Source organism: Triticum dicoccoides, chromosome 6A (genome assembly GCF_002162155.2).
Source record: "Triticum dicoccoides isolate Atlit2015 ecotype Zavitan chromosome 6A, WEW_v2.0, whole genome shotgun sequence".
Taxonomy (NCBI): Eukaryota; Viridiplantae; Streptophyta; class Magnoliopsida; order Poales; family Poaceae; genus Triticum; species Triticum dicoccoides.
Genome location: NC_041390.1, coordinates 17,757,893 through 17,763,617, shown reverse-complemented (window position 1 = coordinate 17,763,617; position 5,725 = coordinate 17,757,893).

The window sequence follows — 5,725 nt, the reverse complement described above, 5'->3', positions numbered from 1 at the left end:
TGTCCCCGTTGTCGTCATCCCCGTCGTCGCCGCGCCCATCGCCATCCCCGTCGCTGCGCGCCCCCCGTCGCCGCCCCCCGTCGCCTCTCGCCTCGCCGGTGAGCGCACACACACACATACATTTTTTTTGTTTTTTAGAGTTATACAAATAGTTAGAAATTTTTCTGTTTTTTAGAAATTGTTAGAAATTTTTCTGTTTTTCAGAAATAGTTAGAAATGTTAGAATTGTTAGAATAGTTAGAAATGTTAGAATTGTTAGAATAGTTAGAAATGTTAGAATTGTTAGAATTTTTTTTGTTTTTTAGTTATAGAAATAGTTGTAAAAAAGTTAGAATTGTTAGAAATTTTTCTGTTATTTAGTTATAGAAATGGTTATAAAAAAGTTAGAAATTTTTCTTTTTTTAGTTCTAGAAATATTAGAAATGTTATACAAATGTTAGTTATATATATAGAAATGTTATAATTTCTTCTTCTTCTTTTTAGTCATAGAAATATTAGAAATGTTATAGAAATGTTAGTTATATATAGCATTGTTAGAAATGTTATAGAAATGTTAGTTATATAGAAATGTTTGAAATTTTAGTTATCAAAATCCAATCATTAAAAAAATGTTACTTTTTTGCGGGCATATAGCTAGTATTTGTTACGATGCCCGGCCCGCATCCTCGCCGTCGACACGTCCGCGACGACGTCCGGCTGACCCATGTCCGGGACTGGGCTCCGCCGGGCTGGCACTGGGAGGTGCTGCCTGGAGGGGCGCGCCGCTTGATGAGGAACCCGGCCCCGAGTCCCGTCGTCGACCCTGATCTCGTTTGGTGGCGTTCGCGTGGGCCAGTTTCGGTGCGGAGGGAGCCGGCCCCGCCGGAGGTGGTACATCGCCGTATCAGGGAGGAGAACGAGCACGTCCATCGCTACATGGTTGCGTTAGAGGGCGGCAGGTTCTCCAATACCTGGCAGTTTCTTCAGGGATCTCACTTCAGCTATGATCCTGTGAGGGTTCCTTCTCTTTGGGTATCCACCGCCCGCGCCGCAGGAACCGCGAGTGTCCTAGATTCTTCTGTAGTATTCGATCTTTATTAGCTACCTAGCCAGTGATGTATTCGATATTATATCTATTATTCGAGACGATGTATTCGAGATTATATCTATTCGAGACGATGTTTTCGAGATTATATCTATTATTCAAGACGATGTATTCTAGATCATATGTATTATTCGAGACGATGTAATTTGAATACTAAATTGTTTTATATTTCTTTTGGATTAGTTAAATAAAAGATATGGCGGACAATACCGGCAGAGAGGGAGAACAGACCCTGTTCGATATGATACGCCATCCTCACGGGCCAGATTATGATCAGAATGAAGAAGATTATGACGGCTCCGAATTTTGTAAACAACACCGGAGAGGGTGATATGATATTCGATCGCGATGAACGAATTGATGAAGTCATGAACTACGATTATGATGATGACGAAGAAAATGTTGATCTTGAAACAACAAAGACCGGCGAGGTATATATTTATATAAGCAGGCATCTGGTGATCATCACATGTTTTAAATGAGTTGAAGATATATATTAACGAATCGATCTTTCTTCTTTCAGCCATCCGGATCGAGCAAATCTTCAGACAACAGGACGAAACGAGGCCCGAACAAAAAGTTGAAGGAGGGCGTAGAGTACAATATCGAGGCAATCAGACCTAATGGCGAACCATTCATGCCTAAGAAGATTGCGGACAAGTTCGTTCGTCAGTGCGGAGTTCTTGTGAAGGACCAACTCCCGATCTCCCTTCAAGAATGGAGAGAGCCAGCAAAGCCACGTCCAAATGTTACTTTTGTCGATGACAGACAAAAAAGTCTGCTTTGGGATACTCTCATGGAACATTTCACCCTACCAGATCATTTCACAGATGCAGATGTGGAGAAAGTCAAGGACGCCGCTCCTAAGAAGATGGCGGTTGCATTCAAGAACCACAAGAATCGTGTATGGGACAAGTACATCAAGGATGGAAGGAAGACTCCAGTTTTCGAGGGAACACTAGAGAATCAAAGTGCTAATTGGGACGATTTCGTGAAATTTAAGGATTCAGAATTAGCTAAGGAACGGTCGAGAATAAACAAGAAGAATGCCGAAAAAAGGATAAGTTCCATAAGCCGGGGCCAGGTGGCTACGCGGTGGCAATGCCTAAGTGGGATAAGTCTGAAAAAGAGATGGAGGATGCAGGTGTCACTCCGGTTACTAAGAGTTGGCCCCTCAGGTGCAAGACTTGGTTCTATGCGCATGGGGGGGAGTTGGACCCGAAGACAGGCAAAGTTTCGACGAAGGCATGTCTGAACGGAGCCGACGATAAGATACTTGTTGCAATAGAAGAGGCTCGAACGGGGGTGTTCCAGCCCAACAGAGAGAACGACGAGCTTACGCATGCCCTGGGAAATCCTGAACACCTGGGAAGAACACGAGGCAAGGGCGCTATTCCGTGGTATGAGGGGTTTTCAGACTGGAACGCCGACTACAGAACCCGTGCGAGAAGGAAGATTGCGGAGGAGAAGCAGAGGAAGATGGAGGAGGAGAAGAGGAAGCTGGACTATGAACGCCTTCAAGGCCTAGAATCAGCGCACGCGGACTTGGCAGTCAAATTCCAGCGGCAGCAGGAGCAGATCGACTCACTTAGCCAGCAAAGGGGGTCTCAGCAGCTGCAGCAGCTAGCGGATGATCCAGCATTGGATAGCACCGCCCCATCCATGCCTAGAAGCAGCGTGGGTTCCGCCCCGGGCGACGCAATGCTGGATAGATACCCCGTGGATAACATCACAGAGAACACTAATTGCGAGCTACACTTCAAAATGAAGAACATATCCATGAAGGTGGCGGACGCCGTTGCTTTTACAAATCCCCCCGAGGCAACCTTCCATTGCAACCCGATTCCAGCGGGCTATGCTCATGTCTTGGTTGATGAGGTGGTGGACCCATATTCGGGGCTACAGCTTGACATTCCTGGAGGTGACGACGAGCCACATTGGGAGAGGCCATACATCGTGTCATCCTATGGAGAAAGGATAGTATCGTCTTTCGAAGGCCACCGACACCGCGTCACCCGACTCCTCGTCGAAGTCCGCCACCGAGTCAGCAGACTCCCGCTCCTCCAAGTCCACCAACGCGTGAGGCCACTCCTCCTCCTCCAAGTATGGCAAAGTGTCAGGCCACTCCTCCTCCAAGTCCGACACAGCGTCAGACGTCCACTCATCCTCCAAGTCCGGCACAACCTCAGGCCACTCCTCCTCCAAGTCCGGCACAGTTTCAGGCCACTCCTCCTCGTCCAACTCAGCCCCGTCAGCCGTCTCCGCCGCCTCAGCAATCGCAGAAGAGACACCCCGCAGCTATGGTGCGTAGCGGTACGAGTCGAGGTCATAGTACAGGAAGTACAGGCGGATGCAAGCGATATAAATATGGTCCAAGCGTCACTACTCCTCTTCCTCAGAGGGCTTACGACAAGACCGAGGAGCAAACCAATGCCATAGTGCGGGCAGAAATCGACGCCCATTTTGGACCGAAACCGCCACCGCCGCCAAGGGAGAAAGTGCCTGTGGAAAAGATTGACCACTTCATTCGTATGGCTCAACCACCAGCTTCTAAGCCTGTTGACATAGACTATGAGCACCACATCAGGAAGTTAAATCGAGCACGTCTACAGAAGGAGGCGAGCTCGAGCTCGAGCAAACAACAAGCAGCTGTCAAAAAATGCGGGAAAACCATTGCCCAGCTGGGGGAACAGGCGGCGCAATCGATCCCCCGCTTGTTATGCCAGCAACACGTGATAGTACGCGCGCCCAATATTATTGTGGACAAACAGTTTACGTTCCCGAGGTGGGCGATGTGGTAATAACCCAGGAGCATATAATGCAGGCTGAAATTCTCAACATCGCTATTGGACAACTCCTCGAGATCGAGGACATGCCTGTGCTTAGAGAGGAGGAAATAAAATGGAAATATGTCCGGCCGAACCTTTGGTCAAGCCAGAAGAGGTCAAGAAGCTCCCAACGAGAATGTATGAATTGCATCAATGGTACATGGACATTACCAAGAGATCCAATCGAGAGTCCCTCATGGTGAATGTCGAGAAGGATCATTACTACCATCAAAAAGCTGTGGCCGTTGAGTATTCTGAACTGTTTCAGTTATACAGTCAAGACGCACTCGACAAATCTATCGTCAGTTGCTATTGTCTGTAAGTGATTTCTTTCTGTAATTTAAGTCTCAAGCTAGCTGTAGTGATCCTTTTGATCAATCATTACCTGTAATTATCCTTACTATATTCTTTTCTGTGGTATTATGCAGCATGAAGATGTATGAAATGAAAAAGGGTGGATGCTATGGCATTGAGTTCATTGACCCAAACACCGTTAATGAATACACATGGAAAATAGATCCATATCATGAAAAGCATGTAGAGAACAGCATGCTAGAGTTCTTGAAGCGCCTCAAATACAATGAAGATATACTACTTCCTTACAACTTCCAGTGAGTCACACTGTCTTGTACTACAAATTCTCTGTTTTTGCCTACTAGCTAGCTACATGTTTTTGCTTACATATGTCCGCTTAATTAAGACATGCAAATGTGTGTGCGTGCAGATTTCACTGGATCTTGTGTATCATTAAAGTTGATGCCGGAACAGTCGAAATACTGGACTCATTACTTAAAAAACAAAGTGACTATAACATCTTGTTTGGGATAGTCAACATGTAATTTCAATCATTATTAACTATATATCTCGGCCTATTTAGTTCGTCATTTCATGATATGAACTATTTAATTAATAACCCCTTTATTCATTTTCTTTTTTCGGCGGGCAGGGCTTGGGCAAGGTTCATCAGCGTCACTCCAGGCGAATGGAAACAAAATCTGAAATGGTTTCGAGCCAAGGTAAGTAATTAAATAGTACTAGCTAGCTAGCTAGCTGCCATCTCTTTAATTATCATGCTTGATTAATTATTATCTGATCAAATTCCATTTTCGTAAAGGCCCTGAAGCAGGCGCAGGGGACTGATCTGTGTGCATTCTGCGACTGCGAGAACATTCGCATGATGGCGTCCGAAAGGAGCAGATCTCAAAGACAGGAATAGGTACGCTTGTCAGAACACTATTCATAATTTTTTCACCATTATTGATATCTAGTCACACAACTAATACACATGCATATTGATCTCCTTCTTAACAGTTCAGAGAGGTGCGGGACAAGCTCCTAGAAACGGAGCGCGTAGAAGCACTTCAAGAGGAAATAGTGGAATTTTTGCTCGTCCAGGTCATAAATCCGAAGGGAGAATACTATTACCTGCTACCGCCCCCATGAACCACTTCCAATTATCATCGTGCTCCGAAGGCACCAATTAGGCTAATGCCACTGGCTCCGAAGACAACATGCATATGTAGGAGAAATTGTATATAGCTATACATGTGTGTATGTGTGAATTAATATGGTGGTTTGTGAGACATTGATGCATGATATATATATGATTGGTTCTACTAGAAATTATATATATATATATATATATATATATATATATATATATGCATAATGTGTACAATGTGTAGTATCGTAAAATACCAGCAAACAAAAAAGAATTAAAATAGAAAACACAAAATTAAATGAAAAACAAATCATAAAACTAAAAAAACCCAAACCTTTTAGTACCGGTTGGTGTTACCAACCGGTACTAAAG